The sequence below is a fragment of the Oratosquilla oratoria genome, chromosome 4 (genome assembly GCF_046742065.1).
Source record: "Oratosquilla oratoria isolate Oo_2021 chromosome 4, ASM4674206v1, whole genome shotgun sequence".
NCBI classification, from domain to species: Eukaryota; Metazoa; Arthropoda; class Malacostraca; order Stomatopoda; family Squillidae; genus Oratosquilla; species Oratosquilla oratoria.
Genome location: NC_134780.1, coordinates 72,485,602 through 72,503,990, shown reverse-complemented (window position 1 = coordinate 72,503,990; position 18,389 = coordinate 72,485,602). Strand labels below are relative to the sequence as shown.

General features: G+C 39.8%; 1 protein-coding gene across 3 annotated transcripts in view; it reads left to right on the top strand.

Annotated features, from left to right (window-relative positions):
• LOC143024890 (uncharacterized) overlaps positions 1 to 18,389 on the top strand; it is a 330,101-nt gene that overhangs the window by 310,059 nt on the left and 1,653 nt on the right. The window lies entirely within an intron of this gene.

The window sequence follows — 18,389 nt, the reverse complement described above, 5'->3', positions numbered from 1 at the left end:
TTATGTCATCTAAATGTCCTATCAATTCTTCTCCTGATTCTAAATGTTTAAGTTTAAACTTGTTTCCACCTGCAGAATCAATTACCCTATATGGACCAGTGTACCTTGGTGAAAGTTTATTATTGGGTGAGGTTAATTTGACCATTACTAATTCCCCAATTTTCAGTTCTAGTTTATGAGCTATTTTGTGTTGTTGTTCCTTCATCTCTTGTGAATACACCTGCATATGTTTCCTAACTCTTTGGTGAATACTTTGAAGAGTATTTATCCTATTGGATATATAATCATCCATATTATATATGGGTTTTTGCTCTGCAGTCAACATTTCATATGGCAGAGTTTTGTCCTCCCCAAAAATTATAAAATGAGGTGTATCCCCAGTTGCTACATTAATTTGATTGTTCAGGGTACACTTAACACAAGGAATCCAAGTATCCCAAGTTACACTATGAGGACTTATTAGGGTTCTAAGACATATAATTATCTTTTTGTTTAACCTTTCTACTACTCCATTACTTTGGGGATGGTTAACGAGTATATTGACTTTCTTGATGTGGAACACATTACATAGATTTTCCAAGATTTTGTTATTAAATTCAGTCCCATTATCTGAAACTAGGATGTTAGGTGTAGTAAAATTACAGATTATCTGATCATAGATTACGGAAGCAATAGTTTCAGCTTTCTTATTGATTATGGGTTGTAATATACAAATCTTGAAAAATAATCAATAGCAACAAATAGGTATTTAAAGCTGTTCTCGGATAATGGTAATTCCAATGTATCCATGTGAACTCTTTCCCAAGGTTTCTGTGGAATGGGATAGGTGAGTATAGGAGCAGGTTTTGGTGTATTTCCCTTCACCTTTACACATTTTACACACTTTTCTATATAATCATATATAGTTTTCTTCATTCCTAGCCAAAAGTATTTAAGTTGTGCTTGTCTATAAGTTTTATCCTTTCCAGGATGTGAACTACAATCACTATCATGAAGTAACTTCAATATCTCATTTACCAGAGTTTGTGGTATAACCAACTGATTTACTTGACCTCTAGAAATATCTTTCCCATTTACAAATGTTTTCCTATACAATATTCCATTAATCAAATGAAATTCCTCTATCTTATACCCCTTTGGTAGCTTTGGAGGATCTCCTCTTGGGTTCATCAAATGCTTGATTATTGAATCACATGTCTCATCATCTCCCTGTTCTCTTATTAGCATTTCTTCATCTAAAGTTACTAATTCTTCTATACTACAAACAAAATTAATTAACCCAGTCCCAGTCATTGGTTGACTAATGTTTCTAGAAAGTGGATCTGCTACATTCCTTCTACCCGGAATATATTCAAATTGAACTTCATAGCACTGAAGTATCGCAAACCATCTAGCAAGTCTGCCTCTAAGATTCTTATGCTTAAATAAGTTCTGAATAGCGGTGTGATCAGTCCAAACTCTGATGGGATACCCTAGTATCATATCCCTAAAACTTTCTAAAGAATAAATTACTGCTAAAGTTTCTCTTTCAGTTATAGAATAGTTTCTCTCCGCACACTTACAACGTCGGGATGTGTAAGCTATGGGTTTCAAAGTTCCATTTCTCTCTTGCATTAGTATGCCTCCTAATCCTATGTCAGACGCATCAGTACAAAGAATAAATTCTTTTTCATAGTCGGGAAAAATTAAAATAGGTGAACTCGTGAGTTTATCTTTCAACTTGTCAAAAGCTTGCTGTTGCGCAGGTCCCCACATGAACTTTGAGTCCTTTCTTAACAATGAACTTAGTGGATTAGCAATGTCAGCATAACTTTGAATGAATTTTCTATAATATCCTGTTAATCCCAAAAAGCTCCTAACCTTGTCTACATTGGTCGGAACTGGAAAATTCTTGACAGCGTCCACCTTTGAATTTACTGTACTCAGCCCGTGTCTGTCTATCTTATGTCCTAAGTAAATGACACTGTCTTGCAAGAACTTACATTTTTCAAGTTTTACTTTTAACCCAGCTTCTCCTAGTCTTGAGAATATCAAATCTAATTTCTTAAAGTGCTCCACTGCAGTCTGAGAAACTATTAAAATGTCATCTAGAAATACACTGGCAGTGTTTCCTAACAATCCATCTAGAATAGTATTCATTAATCTCATGTAAGTTAATGGACTATTACATAACCCAAATGGCATTCTCTTGAACTCATAATGTCCTGTTGTAGTAGAAAATGCTGTGAACTCTCTTGAATCTTCATGCAATTCTATTTGCCAAAAAGCTGATTTGATATCTATAGTACTAAAAATATCTATTCTCAGTTCCCAAACTTCTCAAAATGTCACCGATAATGGGTAATGGTAACCTGTCACGAATGGTGTGCTTATTCAATTCCCTGTAATCAATAACTGGTCGCATGGTCCCATCAGACTTTGGTACTAAGATCAACGGAAAATTCCACTCGCTTTTACTATGTTCAATAATATCCTGTGATAACATTTCAGTGATAAGTTGATCTACTACAGCTAATTTAGAGTGAGGAACTCTGTAAGCTGGTATGTAGATAGGTTGTGTTCCTGGTTTTAACTTAATGTGATGTTTTAAAACAGTTGTTTTGCCTAAGGCGTCCCCCGGCAAAGCAATTGCTTTTTTATGTTTCATAAGCAAAGCAAATAAAGCTTCATCCAACTCAGGGCAATTAGTTGATTGTAATAATTCTTTATATCTATTTCTTAAGTCTATGCCTTCTTGAACTGAACAAATTGATGAAGTTGGTAATTCTATCTCCTCACTATTCTCATTTAAAATCTTAATAGGTTTAGTACACACCTGAATACATCCTATTTGTGTACCTTTCTTTAAAACTATCTCTTTATTCATAGTATTAATTACTAATACTTCTACTCTGTTCTTATTTGTCTTATAAATCCCTGAGTCCCACTTCAATCCTTTAAGTTTAACTGATTCTGGGACTGTAATTATTTCAGAGTCTACATTGATTCCTTTCAAACACACTTCAACCTTATTAATTGACATGGGATGTAACAATGTCGACCTTGTTAATCCGCAATCTGCAATTCTCAAGGCATCTGTGGTTGATAATTTAGTAATCTCTGGGATTTCCTGAACTTCTGAGTTGGGTTCACAAATTGTTTTACTTTCTGTAGGGTTGGACCGCTCGGTCACGCTATCTAGGATAGAAATGTTATCTAAGGATTCATTGATTCCTGTCACTGGTCTTAAGTCTGGTTGATTTAAGAATGGGATTAACTGTGACTTCACTAAAATTCCTAAGTCAGCAGGACAAATTACCATGTTTTCTTTTCTCATAGTTGCAAATCCTATCAATAAATCTCCTGGAAAAACAGACTCTTCTACCAATATCACTGGGATGTACAATTGTTCATTTGTATACAAGGCAACTTCTAGCTCAATCTTACCTAATGTTTTTAACTGATTTCCAGTTACACCTTGCAATGTGTAACGGATTGGTTCCAACATTTTCACTCCTGGGTTCAACTGGTTTAAAACTTTACTAGTAATTACATTAACTACAGACCCTGTATCAATAAAAATTTGAATAGGCTTATTGAACACTTTACCTGCAATGAGAGGTCCTACAGAAGTTTTACCAACAGTAATTATCAGTTTGTCAGTTTCTTTCATCTCTCTTGCATTCCCATATTTAACACAATACCGCCTATCGGTATATATATGGGGAGGTCTGAAATGGTTTATTCTGTGTCTGGGGTTTTTCCTCTTAGCCCTGGGGGTACCCGAAAATTCCGGCACTCATGAGTTCTATGTCCGATTATATTATGGTAAATACAGAATGGAGGGTTCCTACATTGATACTCATTGTGACCTTCGTATTTGCAATTTCTGCAAATAATCCCATAAAAACATTCTTGTGCTTTGTGTCCCCATGCATTACAATTAAAACATAGGATTCTGGTATCCCTATCCCTAGATGGACTTCTAGCATGTCGCCTATGTCCTACTTCTGTTTTCTTAAACTCTCTAGAGTTCCTATATTGGCTTTGTTGATTTATAGGCATTACATATGGGTTTATTGTTCTGGTCTCACTGTATCCTTGAAGAAGATAATCTACTTCTCCTAAACTTATATTTGATTTTAGATCCTTGTACAGCCTTTCTGCTGTTAAGTCATCAGAATTCTTTGCCAATAAGCTAAATGTAATAAATTTGATTACCTGTGAGATTTTCATCTTCTCACTAGATCTTTCTATCCAGTCTGAATCTTTCAAGATAGAATTCATGTCTTTTGACCATCTATCTAATCTAGCTAAGTACTCTGTGTCAGTTTCACTTGTCCTAACTTCCTTAATCATTTTTACCAATGATTTTGGAATATTTGTATTTGATGTGTGAATTTCGTGTCTCAACACGTTAGAATTCTGAGGGGTACTCATACTTATTACTAATACCTTGCTTTAGCCTGGCTGCTTGCGATGTCGCTTCGTGATGTCAATGTCTGGTTTGACGTCCTTCTACGGTCTTGTCATTCGTCAACGACGTTGTTCCTCCTCCATCACACACTCTGCCTTGAAGACCGCCTTGTAGATGATGATCACCTTGAAGAATCTTGAAGAATGCTTGTTCCCATCGTAGCAGTTACTTGAAGTTGTAGATTTCTCTCCTAGTCGTCTTGGAACTAATACACTCTTGATTTTGGTTGTCTTGTTCCCGTAGACTTCTTGTGCCACTTCTCTTCGGAGGTGTTTAACACTCAGTTCGTTCGTCGCACCGCTGTTCACCACTTTCGCCACCCCTTTGTCACCACTGTCACTACCGCTGTCGGTCGTCGACCATACACGTATATTTGACTTGTAATACCACTCGTCTCAAGGCCCCCTTGCCTTCTTTACGTGAGTTTCACTAAATATTCAAGTTCCTCTTAAGCAGTAGGCCCAATGCCTTGTATTTCCTGTAGTCTCACTATTTTCTAGGCCCCGTGCCTAGTTCTCTCGTCCTTTGGGTTAATAAAAGGGTGGTGAATTTTCTTTCTTCTTTCACTGTAATTTCACCTTCTGGTTACACTCGGGATCTCTTTCTCTCGTCTCTACATCGTCTCTCTCGATCGTCTCCCTAGATCGTCTCTCTAGATCGTCTCCTGATCCTCTCTCTCGAGATCCCGTATCCTACGCTAAGCTACCTTCGTCTGACGTCACTAATTTTTCTAATCCAATCTCCGGTGACTTTTCAAATAAATGTCACTCCTTATGGGCGTGACTTTGAATTCATGCACCAATAGTTTTTTTCTCCTTCTCCACCTTGCACCAAATCCGGAAAGCCACTACAATGCCACTAGCAATATTGTTTACCTCAGCATTAGTCAAACGAAGCTAACCTGCGCTTACAGAGTTTTGATTACATCATCGATTATAAAACAGTCACCACCGTCGGTGTGTTTACATAAACATAACGTCGCCCTCACATAGACATAACGTCGCCCTCGAGCAGGCGTCGAGTCTGAATTATTCTAATGCCCTAGCTCATTTCCATTCGTACACTACCGGCCTCTTACAAGTAGAAATACAAGAGGACACGGAAAGAAAATCAAGAAGGACAGTTATAGAAGGGACCTGAAAAAGAACAGCTTTCCCCACAGAGTAATAGACATCTGGAACAAGTTGGACGAAAAAGTGGTGTGTGCAAAAACAATTCATGAATTTAAAAACAGTTTAGATAAAATGAGATATGAAGGCGTGATATCACGAGCATAGCTCCCCTTCCCGTAAAATACAACTAGGTAAATACAACTAGGTAAATAAACACACACACACACACACACACACACACACACACACACACACACACACACACACACGCACACACACACACGCACACACACACACACACACACACACACACACACACACACACACACACACACACACAAACACACACACACACACACACACACACAAACACACACACACACACACACACACACACACACACACACACACACACACACACACACACACACACACACACACACACGTACGCACGCACACACGTACGCACACACACACACACACACACACACACACACACACACACACACACACACACACACACACACACACACACACACACACACACACACACACACACACACACTTCAACGAATGGACGGCTTAGAAGACGTTCTGAAGAAAAGTGAAGTCTGTGGATCCCAACGCAAAGAGAAGTGCCTAGTGTTTTTGCAGGGTGGGGGGGAAATTGCTCGTGGAGTAGTGGGAACGTAGGGAAAGAGGAAAAGGGGAGGGATTACTGAGGGAAATGGAAGGAAATGAGGAGGGAGTAGACTTTGACCAGCCAGACAAGCGGAAGGTAAACAAAAGACTTAGCGAGGATCAAATGTCTAATAAAAATGTAAAGATTAGAAGTATAGAGAGGAGCAATACAGAAGAAAGTGACGAGAATATGTTCCAGGGATTTAAAGAGGGTGGGGGGGACACAACCCCCCCCCCCCCCCGACTGATAAGACTAGAGGAGAGAGTTGATAAGGTGATCGAGGACTTGGAGCGTAAGTTAGGTAACGTAGACTCCATTTTTCAAAGAATTGAAAGGTTGGAACAACTAGAGAAGGCTAACAGAAACTTAACTGAAGAAATAGAGGACCTAAAAAGACAGTTAGGAAATGTAAAGGAGGAGAATGAGAAATTGAAGAAGAATAGTAATGAAAACAGAGAGAAACTAGCTACAGAAGCTAAAAATTGGAGAATAACTCAAGAAGGGAATAAGGTTTCATTCACTGACATAGTCAAACAGCAATTGAAAGAACATAATGAAGACTCAGTTATTAAAGTGATGAGACAGAAGGAGAATATAGTAAGAGAATTAGCTGACAAAAAGAAATGTATAATTATATTAGGAATGGAAGAGAAACATAACCCAGATAGAACTGCAAGAATCAAGGAGGAAAATGAAAGAGTAAGCAGTTTATTAAAATTAGTCCAGGAAGATGAACCAGAAATTATAAAGGAAATTGAGGAAAAATTCAGACTCGGAAAATATAGTACAGATAAGACCAGACCAATTAAGATTAAATTCAGGTCACAAACAACAGCAGAGAAAATTCTATCCAAGACAGGGAAACTAGCAACAAATGATCAATATAAAAAGTTATGGATAAAAAGAGAAATGAATAAGGAGGAAAGAGAGGCAGAAAAGCAGAAAAGAATTGAAGCTAAGGCAAAAAACGAGGAAAGAACGGAGTCAGAGAAAGAGAGATTCTATTGGAGAGTAGTGAACATGAAAATAAAGCAGTTCGACATACTAAAGAAAAACATAAGGGAAACAGAGAATACAATGGAAGTGGCAGAAAACTAAGAGTGTCTTACACAAATATAGATGGATTGATAACAGGATTGAATGAACTGAATGATTATTTGAAAGAAAAAGAACCGGACATAATGGGAATTGTAGAAACAAAATTAAAAGGCCCACTACCACCCAACAGTGTAGGACATGATACATATAATTATTGGATTAGAAACAGAGAGAAAAAACAAGGGGGTGGAGTTATGTTCCTGACTAAGAAGGATATAAACATGAAAGGTGTCATATATGGAAAGAATACAGTAGAGATGATTATGATAGAAGTGGAAGACCGAGATAAGAAGAGCAGAAAATTTGTGATCAATTATGTGCCTCCGAAAACAGCCTCATGGGAGGAGAGTGAACATAAAAGTATGTTAGAGGACACAAAGATAGCATTAACTAAAATAATGGAAGACGGAGGAAGAATAGTTATGATGGGCGACTTTAATTGCAAAGAAATCTGCTGGGAAGAAATGACAGTAAAGAGTGGTGATGACTCATGGGGAAATGCTCTACTTGAGATGATTACTGACCATTCAATGACACAATGGATACAAGAGAACACTAGGTATAGAAATGAAGAAGAACCATCGAGGCTAGACTTAATAATTACATCTGAACCTAGAATAGTGGACAAGATTGAATATAAAACACCAATAGGTAAAAGTGACCACATATTGATTGAACTGGAACTTAATGAAGAAAAATATATGAAAAGAAATGAACAATATAGAAAAGGAAGAATGATGTATGAAAAAACAAACTTTGATAAAATAAGAGAATTCTTCCAACAAGAAAACTGGGAAGAAATATACAAAGAAGAAACAACAGTGGAAGAGAAATGGAATATTTTGACAAAAATTTACAAAAAAGGAGTGGAAAAGTATGTCCCAAGACAAAAACAAGAAAAAGAATATGTAAAATGCTGGTACAACAAAAGTTGTAGGGAGTTAAAGGACAAAAGAGACAAAGCCTGGAACAGATGGAAAAAAGACAGAAGACCTGAAAAATGGAAAATATATACTGGTTATAGAAATGAATATGTACAAAAGTGCAGAGAGGAAAAAAGAAAATATGAAAAAGATGTTATAGAAAAGTGTAAAGATCAACCAAAACTATTCTACAGATTTGTAAACAATAAACTGAAAAACAAACAAGACTTAGAGAAATTAAGACAAGGAGGAGTTGAATACACTGAGGAAATGGAAATGGCAGAAATTATGAACAAACATTTTAAATCAGTGTTTACAAGGGAAAATATACAACCTGAAGAGATTGAGTGGAAGGAAAAAGTCCCCCCTATGGAAGAAATAGAAGTAACAAAGAATGAAATATTGACACACTTGGGTAATTTTGATGTCAGAAAATCGCATGGGCCAGATGAAATAGCAAACTGGATTCTGAAAGAATGCAGGAATGAACTGGCAGACAAAATACATAGCATAATAAGCAGTTCCTTAAAAGAAGGAAAAGTTCCAGAAGATTGGAAAAAAGCAAATATAGTACCTATATATAAAGGAGGAAATAAAGAAGAACCTACCAACTATAGACCAGTCTCTCTAACAAGTACAATAGCAAAAATATGTGAAAGAATTATCAAAAGTAGATGGGTAAAATACTTGGAAAAAAACAACGTACTAAATCCAAGGCAATTTGGATTCAGACAAGGACGATCATGCGTCACCAATTTAATATGTTTCTATTCAAGGCTAATAGATATAATACAAGAAAGAGATGGATGGGCTGATTGTGCATTTCTAGACCTAAAAAAAGCTTTTGACAAAGTACCACATAAGAAGTTGCTTAAGAAATTAGAATATGAAGGAGGAATACAAGGTAAATTGCTAAATTGGATGGAAGACTTTTTGCAAGAAAGAAAAATGAGAGTAGTGATAAGAGATCAGCACTCAAAATGGAATGAAGTAATAAGCGGTGTCCCGCAGGGAACAGTTCTGGCCCCAATAATGTTTGCTATATATATTAATGATATGGATGAAGGAATTGAAAGCTATATGAGCTTCTTTGCAGATGATGCAAAATTACTGAAAAGAGTGAAAACTGAAGAAGATTGTGAATCACTACAGAGAGATCTAAATAAAGTACAAGAATGGAGTAGGAAGTGGGAGATGGAGTTCAATACAAAAAAGTGTAGTATAATGGAATTTGGAAAAAGCAAAAACAGAATAACAGGATCATATAATTTGGGAAAAGAAGGAATAAAAAAAGTAGAAAATGAGAAGGACCTGGGAGTCATTGTTATGAATAATATGTCACCTGAGAAACATATAAATAAGATTTTTGGAGAAACTTATAATTTAATAAGAACAATCAAAGTGGCATTTACATACCTGGATGAAGAAATGGTGAGGAAAATCCTAATCACCCTGATAAGACCAAGATTGGAATATGCAGCAACGATATGGTCACCAAGTACAAAAAAATGTATAAAAAAACTTGAAAGAATACAAAGAGCAATTACAAAACTGGCACCAACACTCTCAAAACTATCATATGAAGAGAGACTACAAAAACTTAAACTACAGACACTAGAGCAAAGAAGAGAGAGAGGAGATTTGATAGCTATTTACAGAATCATGAAAGGCATAGAAATTACTGATAGAGAGAATCTGATAAAATGGGATGACAGAAATACAAGAGGACACGGAAAGAAAATAAAAAAAGACAGCTATAGAAGAGATTTTAAAAAGAACAGCTTTCCTCACAGAGCAATAGACAGTTGGAACAAGTTAGATGAGAAAGTGGTGTGTGCAAAAACAATACATGAATTTAAAAATAGTTTAGATAAAATGAGATATGAAGACGGGACCCCACGAGCATAGCTCCCCTTCCCGTAAAATACAACTAGGTAAACTAGGTAAATACACACACTCACATACCCGGTAGATATTAGTTTGGCATTATGATTCCTTATACTCGTAATCTTTTCTTCACAAGTGTAATGATAAAATTATTTAGGATTTTCTAGATTTATTAGTGATCTTCATTTCAAACTATATTTTTCATGTTTGTTTGTTTTTCTTTTTTTTCAAGGGCTTCAGGGCTATTGTGTAACTTTGGTAACCGTGTGAGGTTCCTGTAAGATGAATTAAATGGTTTAGTTAGATGGTTTAGTTAGATTAAAATCCTTAAATGTATCTCTTGGGATATTTAACTCTTAAAGGATTAGTGGTAACAGTTCATTCAAGACAGTTATTAAGTTGAATAGAATCATCTGGCATTAGCCAGAATAAAATATCTAAGTTATCCACTTGGAAGGTTTAACTCACAAGGGTTAACTTCCACAAGCCCCTTTCCTTCACCTCTTTTTCTCAAGAACATTGTTATTCTCTTTCGTCCCCTCCTTCCCTCCTTGTCACCATCCATTACTCTCCTCTCCACCATCCTCAGTGTTATCACTATCCTCTGCTTTATTTCTCAGTCCCCTCCTCTTTCATTATTAACATTCTCTCGTATCTTCATCATCCTCCCTCTTCGCTGTCTCAATTCATCTCACTCACAACATTATTGTTTGCAGTCTACCTTCCCCTCCTATTTCCTTTTCTGTTTACCGGGCTTTATTCTAATGCCTTTCATTACACTCTCTTTCCCCATCAGATCATCATCTCTTCTCCCTCTCCCCTTACATCTCTTCATTCCCTCAGCAGCTCCTCTTTTTTATCCTCAGCTATGAGGTGTCTTCTCTGCACCCGTCACGGTCACTCTTTTCCTTATTCTCACAATTTGTTTTGCCATCAGATATATCACTTGTCTCTCCCTTTCCATCTCCTTTTCGGTATTTGTGAACCTCCGTCTCACCTGCTCGCACAGCAGTTTGTTTATGTTTTGCATCTATATTACAACAATCCCGACAACTTTTCCTTGTAACGTTTTTCTCTCAAATCAGTATTAAGGGACGGTGAAAAAATAATTCCTGCAACCTTCCCTCTACCTGCCACCGGTGGGCCATCTACTGTATGAATCTGTTTGGGAAATATTCCTAAATAGGTAGTCTAGCTTTAGGTTATGTAGGTTAAGTTCGGTTAGGTAGGTTAGGTCAGGTGAGATGAAACTTCACAAATTCCTCCTCTCTTCATCTGTATCTCCTTTATACTCATTTCCATGTATTGGGTTACAAGGGCTAAACATGAACACCGACAAGACCGTTCCATAATGAGGTCAAATGGAAAAATTAAATGAAAATGTACATTAAAGCCCAACTAGGCAAATAAAACAAGCAAGCAAAATAACAAATAGATATTACAGCATATTGCCTAAGTGTTTATCCAGCTGAATCTGGTGGGTTACAATGGTAAGGATTCACATCATAATCACTTTTATTTCATTTTGGTTTATTCAGAATAGTGACGATGGTCCTTGTAACGAAGTTGCGGAGGGAAAGAGAGGGTTAATAGAGGTCGACTTAGGACAGAGGGAGAGAGGTAAAGTGAACGAAGGGGCAGTGTTCCGGCTATTGTATCAAAACAAATTGAGCTGGAAGTCAAAAAGGATTATTACTCTTCACGATTAAGTTTCCCCCCTCAGCCGAATAAAATCACATGTTAACATCCAGAGCAAAGTGTGTAAAGGGCGTCGCGTCGTCGAAATGAAGGGGTTAAAGATCAAGGAGATGGAATCTTTGTATCATCTGAAGGGGAAGGAGTACGGAGACAGAAACATAAAGGAAGGATAAGGAAAAGGAAGAGAGTAGGGGGAGAAGGGTAAACAAGTCTTAATCAAAGAAGCAATTTTGTGGTTCTTTGTAACACGATCTTGACTCCGGAAAGCGCGTGTTTGTTAATACAGGAGAGCTATTGAATACACGCGGCCTCGCCCCTGGCCCCGGGCGCCGCGCCCCGTTGGGGCTTCCAGAGCACCTTCGGGGACTCGGTACGACAGGGGGTGGGGGTAAGGTAGGAGGAATGATATGGGAGAGGAGTGGGGAGAGAGAAAGGAAGGAAGCAGGAAGAGCAGTAGTGGGATGTGTGAGGAGGACAAAGGAGGAGGAGAAGTAGGAGGGGGAAGTGAGAAGTAGGTGGATCCGGATGCAGTGAGGAAGGAATCAGGGAGAGTAATAAAAGGAGGATGAAAAGCAGAAGGGGGAAAGGGAGAAAGGGGAAAAAGAGGAGAAGGAAAGGAAAAGGAAGAGGAAGAGGAGGTGGAGGTGAAGGTGGCGAGGGAGTGAGGAAAGAATCAGGAAGAGTAGTATGGACGGGAAGAAGAGGACGAGGAACTGAAAGAGGAAGGAGAGAAGGAGGGGAACAAGAGGAAGAGGAGGAGGAGGTGGAGGGAAAGAAGAACTAGATGGACCTGGAGATGACGATGGAGAGAGGAAGGACGAAGAGCTGAAGGAGGTAAAGAGAAGGAGAGGAAGAGAAATCCAAAGATGATTCCAACGACTGGGAAGGGTTAATAATCGAAGGAATATTAAGAGGAAGAAAGAAGACCAGGGGTTGGAGCGGTTGAGATGTCAGTATAAGAACACTTGAATTGGAGTGAAAAGAGGTGAGAAAATGGCGTTTTAAGGGAGAGAATGGGTAGGGGCAGAGTATAGAAGATGAATGAAAATAGAATGAAAAGAAGAATTACAGAATACGGAAAACAATGACACAGAAGGTTAAAAAAATGAGTTTTTTTAAGAAGAGTGGGAGGGGTGTCAGATGTTAGAAAAGTAATGAAAATAGGAGGGGAGATTATAGAATAAAGACAACAAGAAGTATAGAGTGTAGTGAGGGAAGAAATAGATGCAATTTTAAGAGAAAGAAAGGGGGTGGGAGTCCGGTAGGAATGGGGATAAGGAAGGGAGGAGGAAGATTAGAAAATAAGTAAATCAGGAGGGAGGAAGGAAGACTCCCTTCAGTTGAGGGGAGGGCTGGCACCTCCCAGTTTCTTGCTTGCCAGAGCAGACGCTACCCAAGATGACTCCAGGACGAAGAAATTTCTTCGACTCGGAGGCTGCTCCAGGACCAAATAGAATTGTGAGGCGTCCACCAGTACAAATTCTATGAAATATGTCACCAGCTTGAGAAAAAGTTTAATCCTTCAACATCGTAGTTCACTGTAAAGATCCCGTTGAGGTCTCAAGCCCGAGGGTCGAGACTGTTGGATAGTAGAATAATGCGGCGGCCACAAGACTTTCTCGAGTCCAGTGGTTTCTTCATAGAACTCAAACCTACATAACGTTGTTTCTGAACCTCGTAGAAATCCTTTCATCATTGAATAAGATCCTCTGGCACCAATTAGCTGCTACTGGTTGTCGGTCTGTGGATCCTCTTTGAAACAACTAAGGACCCCTTGAGAACTCAGGATTCCACGGTAGGATTCTAGATAATAATATACCGCGATACCGCAGTGGCTACAGGAAGAGTGTTGAAGGAGATGGAGTAGGGGGAGGTGACGATTACGGCGGGATGCAGGTGCTGAGAATGCGTGAGTGGGGGAGGAAGAAGAGAAAGAGAAAAAGGTATCATTAAACAGAGCTCGGAATAAGGTAGGGAAAGACGAGATGAACAAGAATCTGTCTTAGAGATTGCTGAAGAACACTAGTGTTTAAAAAAGGAGGAAAATCATGTAGATTAATTAACAGTGTATAATAAGAACGAAAGTAAGAAAGAAGAAAAGGAAATTGAAAACTAATTATGGTATCAAATGACTGATTCGATTTAACGTCATTAACTAACCTTTCCAGAGGAGGCTAGGACGGTACCTGTTTACGGAGGAATTCTTGAATCAGTATGATGCCCTGACTACGAACACGCTTTCTGTAGGCAGAATTTGGAACTGCCTCCATTTCCTCCACATATTGCGACATTCTAATGGTCTAACCCATTCGGCCAAAGAACATTCGTTTAATAAAATGAAATAGTAAAACACGTGACTTCAGGCTTAACGGGTCACTGCAAGACGGTACCACCCACATATCCGACTGGCAAGGTTGTTTGGTGAAAAGTGGATGTGCAGTTTTGAGTCTGTTGGAATGGTGAATGTAGTCTGAATGTAGTTGCAAGTATTGAAATGCGAGATTTACTTACTTCCCGCCATTACAGAGGAGAAGATAGGAAACCATTAAAGTGTAATAATTGCCTGACATATATCGGGAACCGAACTCAGTCCTCTCGTGTACGTAACGGGAAAGCTACCCACTGCTCCACGTGGGAACAAGAATATGAGTTGTATATGCATGGATATATGTATGTACAATAAACTTATGCAGCCAAACAAACCAGAACTTGTGTGGTCCTATGGTCCAACAATCGTGTGTACGTGTACATATGTGTGCGTATGCATATACGCTAGAATAATAATTGCAATAATAAGAATGTTTCTAAAATATGAGAGCTTAAGATTCTAGACTACATTGTTTGTATATTATAAAGTTTGGCTTATCTTCATGGTCAATAACTGTATCTCGATGTTTTAAGACTTCGGTGTAGAAATAGTCTCATCTCTCGCAACGCTTTTGTAGGTCACAAGTCTGAGTTCCACACATATGTTTGCGATAAAGCATAATTTCTCATATACGTTTTCCCGTTTTAAGCAATAAAAATGTAGGGAATAAACGAGTAGATGATTCTAATTAAAGTGAAGGATGATCGTGCCTCGATTTATCCCATCAAATATTTTCTTTTACATCAAACTTCATCCTCGTTTCTTTCCATCCAACCACAATGCAGATTTAGATCTGCCGGTTGTCTACGAAAACTTCATATTCCATGTCTGAACCTGAATGTTTACAGGTGCTACTATACTATCCAACTTTCCTTTTATGTTTTGCATTATCACTGGCTGTTCTCATCTTCATGTCTTTGCTCAGTGGCCAAAATACACAACTCACTGTCTAATTTTTATGCATCGCCAGCATTTGTATTCACTAATGGCATAACGGTTTAGTATCTCTTCTTGTATAGAGTATATTTACCTTTCTATTTTCACACCTTTCTGCCAAAACTGATATCGCTCTTCGTGAATCATTCCATGTGTATTAGTGTGTGATTCACTATGGTCTTGGATCACATGTTGGACTCGTGATCGACAGCTATTTCCCTCCCGGAAGAGAGCTCAGAGTTCATGTATGACCGATCTATGGGTAATGCTGTGACCTTGCACGCACGCGCGCGCACACACACACACACACACACACACACACACACACACACACACACACACACACACACACACACACACACACACACACACACACACACACACACACACACACACACACACACACACACACAACTCCCCGCCCACGAGAGTTGGAGTAACAACTCGCAGCGCAGCGATACTGAAATTATTTCAACCCTGGGCGGGATTCGAACCCGGACCGTCGTAGTGGCAGCCGGGAACACTAACCACTGCGACACGAGGTGTGTGTGTGTGTGTGTGTGTGTGTGTGTGTGTGTGTGTGTGTGTGTGTGTGTGTGTGTGTGTGTGTGTGTGTGTTTACCTAGTTGTATTTTACGGGAAGGGGAGCTATGCTTGTGGTGTCCCGTCTTTATATCTCGTTTTATCTAGACTGTTTTTGAATTCGTGTATTGTTTTTGCACACACCACTTTCTCATCTAACTTGTTTTAGATGTCTATTACTTTGTGGGGAAAGCTGTTCTTTTTCAGATCTCTTCTATAACTGTCTTTGTGTGTGTGTGTGTGTGTGTGTGTGTGTGTGTTTGTGTGTGTGTGTGTGTGTGTGTGTGTGTGTGTGTGTGTGTGTGTGTGTGTGTGTGTGTGTTTGTGTTTGTGGTGTGTGTGCGTGTGTACGTGTGTGTATAATAATAATAATAATAATAATAATAATAATAAAAGGTTTATTTCTATTACAGTGGTACACTGACAATAATACATTGGAAAAGTTGATTAAAGATATAAAACTTGGAATATATACATGGAGCAATTTTACGATGAGTTAATTATGTGCACAATAGATGGGATAGCACTGTTTTTGTAGCGGTCTGTCCTTGGCGCTTTGATTGGTATGAGTCTATTTTTGTGTCTAGTGGCGTGGCGAGTTGGTGGAGCATCAGGAGGGAGGAGGTGACGGTGTCTAGGGTGGGAAAGCAGGCTTTCCCCAAATTTCCTTAGTGCCTCCCCGTGCCGCTGGGACACCCTAGATAGAGTAAGGGTGGTAAGAGCATGGTCGTAGCTGCTGTACTCCACGCCCAGGATGATCCTGCACGCTCTCTTTTGTACCCTCTCCAGCTTTTGTCTCTGTGTGAGGGTGAGTGAGCTCCACCAGGCTGGTGAGGCGTACATGAGGGTGGGGAGTATGAAAGTTTTGTAGACCTCCTGTAGCTCAGATGTAGGTGTTCCTAGTGATTTTAACCTACTCAGCATATACAGTTTGTAAGATGCTGTCCTGACTATATTGGTGATATGTTGATTCCAATTTAATTGAGCATCGAGTGTGATGCCCAAGATCTTGGTGGATTGCACCAATTGGAGGGGGTGGGGGCCCAATGAAAGTTGTGGAGGAGGTACTGCTTGGGTGGAGGTACAAAAGTGCATCACTACGGTCTTGTTGGTGTTGATTGTGACGTTGTTGTTTTCCGTCCACATCATGAGCTTGTTCAGGGTGTTTTGTAGTGGTGCGTAATCAGGCCACCTGGTGTTGATGGGGATGCCTATGGTGCTGTCATCCACGTACTTCCATCTGTGAGGAGTGTCCATGAGGGCGTCGTTGATAAGGATGAGGAAGCATAGGGGACCCATTTTGGTTCCCTGGGGAACCCCACAAGTTAAAGGGAGGAGGGGGGAAGTTGACCCTTGGTACCTGACCGCCTGCCGTCGTCCGGTGAGGAAATCTGCCAGCCATGCTATTAGGTGGGGCTGGATCCCCAGTTGGATGGCTTTGGAGAGAACAACATTGTGGTCAACAAGGTCAAAGGCCTTCCTGAAGTCTACAAAGGTAACAGCTAGGGATGTGTTACGCTTGTCTAGGTTGCTGTGAAGGAAGTTGAGTAGGTCAATGAGACAGTGAGTGGTAGAGGAGGATTTCATGTTGCCAAATTGTTGTGCATCTATTGAGTGTTTTATGTTGCTGTAAACGGAGTTAAAAACCAAGTCTTCACATATAAGGCTTGGGATAGGGGTGATGGCGATGGGCCTAAGGTCACTTAGTGATTGTGGGCTGAGGGTTTTGGGGATGGGAGTAACATATGATATTTTCCAGTCGCTGGGGCAGGTGTTTTGGCTTAAAGAGGCATTAATTATGGAGGAGAGTGGGAGGGCAAGTTCAGGGGCAAATTCCTTGTAGATTTTGATAGGAAGGTCAGAGGGGGTTGTGGATCTATTTTGTTTGAGTTTACCCAGCTTAGTAGCTACGTCGGAAACTCGAACTTGAATGGGGGGTGAGGGGGAAGGGAGGTAGGCAGGTAGGCGGGAAGGGTCGAGAGGGGGTAATGTCTGACAGATAGAGGCGAAGTTGGAGTTGATCTCCTGGGCTGCTAGGTCAGGTGACAGGTGCGAGATGCAAGGGAGGTGGGGGGTCTTGTTACCCTGCAGGCCACAGAGAGCCCTGATCTTGCTGAACCACTGAGTGTTATTGCGTTGCTGTTTGAGGTGTTGCAATTTGTTTGGGTAGTAAGAGGATTTGGCGGTAATGATCTCTCTGATGACCTTATTCCTCAGGAACCTGAACTGGGCTCGGTCGGTGTAAAATGCCTTGTTGCGTTGTTTGATGAGACGTTTGATATGTGGTGTCATCCAAGGAGCGTCAGAGTGATGGACAGAGAAATCCTTTACAGGGAAGAAGTGGTGAAAGGCCTCAATTGTGGTGGTGGAGTAATTTGTCCACTTGGTCTCCACGTCTTCAACGTTGAGAACCTCTGGCCAGGGATGTTCCACTATCCACCTGCCAAATTCCCTCATGGCGGAATCAGGCATAGGGCGGTGCTGTCTGGTTACTTTAATCCTGTGAATGGCTGCACTAGGGGCTGGGGACCATTGGATGGTGAGGTGCGTGCTCTTACCGATGGGGGGGAGAGGTCTGGGGGTAGAGTACAGCTGCGCCATGTCAGTCATAATTAGGTCAAGGGTTGTTTGGTCGTGGGTGGGAAAG